The sequence below is a fragment of the Lipotes vexillifer genome, unplaced genomic scaffold (assembly GCF_000442215.2).
Source record: "Lipotes vexillifer unplaced genomic scaffold, Lipotes_vexillifer_v1.1 scaffold120, whole genome shotgun sequence".
NCBI classification, from domain to species: Eukaryota; Metazoa; Chordata; class Mammalia; order Artiodactyla; family Lipotidae; genus Lipotes; species Lipotes vexillifer.
Window position 1 is genome coordinate 1,482,917 of NW_006791240.1, and position 2,309 is coordinate 1,485,225.

At 35.6% G+C, this 2,309-nt stretch overlaps 1 protein-coding gene across 1 annotated transcript in view; it reads right to left on the reverse strand.

The window, feature by feature from the left end:
• The window catches only part of NBEA (neurobeachin), a 640,668-nt gene that overhangs the window by 68,123 nt on the left and 570,236 nt on the right, over positions 1 to 2,309 (reverse strand).

Consider the following 2,309-nt stretch of genomic DNA (forward strand, 5'->3'; position numbering starts at 1 on the left):
ACACACACACACATACACAAAACCACAAAAATGTAATTGAGATATAGCAAAGGTGAAAGACTGAGAAACCATACTTGCAATGCAACTTTCTGCAGTCAATTTCAGATCTTTTTCAAATCAATAGGAAAAAGACGTATGACCCAACTGAAGAATGGGCAAAAGATATGAGCAAGTTTACAGGTCAATAATTATATGAAAAATGCTCAACTTCATTCATAATTCATGAAGTGCAAGCCAAAACAAAGCTGACTCCATTTTTCACTCACCAGATTAGCACGAGTTACACTGTTTATTATAAGAGTGATGGTCGGGGCAGGGGGCATGGGGAAGGTGGCATCCTCACATGATGCTGTGAAGGGAGTGAATGATCATCTTTGGGAATGAAGGTTTGGCAGTATCCTTCAAAATTAAAGATGTATATAGCCTTTGAGCCACCAGTCCCATTAACAGGAATTATCTTCACATATACACACAAAGTTCATCAAGATATCTGTGCAAGGATTTACGGCAGCCTGTGTTTAACAATAACGATCAGAGAGAAAGACAAACTATCCATCGATAGAAGATTGCGTGTATAAATTACTGTATACGTGGGCAATGTGCAGGCTTCTAAAAGAAGGGGTCTACATGGAAAGGTACTCAAAGTATATTATCATAGAATATAAAAGGTTCAGGGTGGTGGTGGGAGAGAACTGAAAATGAGAGCAATCCACGCAACGTCAGCCTGAGGAAGTGAGCGTCTTATGAACTAACTAAGTTGGGGGGTTGGAGGACGGTATCTGTTTGTATTAAGTACAGCTACCTGGGATAAAAAACTTAAAATGTCCTGAATTAGCGATAGCCACATTGGTCCTCGTCCTTGACGATGTGCCCCCAGGAGCCAAAGGGTAACAAAATATAAATGTTTCTGAAAAGTTTGAGAACAGGAAAACTGCTGGGAGAATTCTTGGGAAAAGCCTGAATTCGGCTTTACGGGCAATGGTCCTCAGAGACAGACACGTAAGTACGGGAGATATCTGGTGATCGGAAGCATCAATAAAGCTCTCAGGATAGAAGGTAAAGCCTAAAATGCTACATAGATTAGGATGACTGGCTCATGTGTGTGGACTTGTGAGGGTGAACCTTTGAATTAAGTTGAAAAAACGAGTTTCTGTTTTATGATGATGTCAAGAGTGAACAGGCATTTTCACTTGAAAGAGTTTGATATAATATGGATACTGAATTGAGATATAAATAATCTTACATATGATAGGAAATCTTAAAATATAGATAAGAATATTTAATTCACAAAAATATTTACTGAATGCCTTTTAAAGACACTGTGCTAATTCTAGAAGCCTATGGACTCCCCATTTTATGTTCAAAGTGTTATTAAGTAAGAAATGGACTCCCTTCTTGATTTCATTGGTTGTAAATCAGTTTAAATGGTGGTTTATGGATCTTTTAAAGTGGAATTTCTCAGTGAAATTATAAGTCTGTTCAGAGAAATATATGGGCCTTAAGAGTTTAATATAGCAAGAACGCATGTTACATTATCTTACTTCCAAATGTGAATACGTTGTATGCATAAATTATATGCAAACTTTGATGGCAACGAATAAGACACACAGATATGCTACACATTACTTGGATTCATTCCCTTTGTTTTCTGCTTCGAAAAAAACTAAATAAAAGTTGTATTCATCCAATTTCTTACAGTTCAGTAACACTGTAATTGTCTTTTAAAAATATTTGCAATAGATAAGCATAAACATGTAAATGACAATTTTGACTTTAATTCACTGTCTTTTGTTGGATTAAGACACTAAATGGAATGATACTATAATATTTGTATATTCAACAGCATGAGTGGCAGTGATGGGAAAAGTTTGAAGAAAAGAGGATTAAAATAAGAAACACATATATCTATGTAATAACCTGATCATATAATCTTATTATCAGGAAAAAATGAGAAAAATGAGAGAGCAAATATATTTTAATGTTTTGAATACAACCATTTTTTAAAAAACAAAAGCCCATATAAATGAAAAACAAATCTTTATATTTAACATTAGTTGAGTAATACCAACTGTAAAATGACTCCGCTCTCTGGCTGTTCCTGGATATTGTGTGTGTGCTGGTTTAATCTAATGTGTATTGTTGCATAGTATCCCCAGGCACAGCCAAGTAAAAGCTAAGGCTGTACAGAAAAGCCTACATTTTAAATGGGTCTTGTCATTAATGCTTTATTAATTGCCCCAGGCTATGTAAACCCAAAGCGGGGCAAGCTATAACAATATGACACATTAAGGTCAAATCCAATTCCTGCT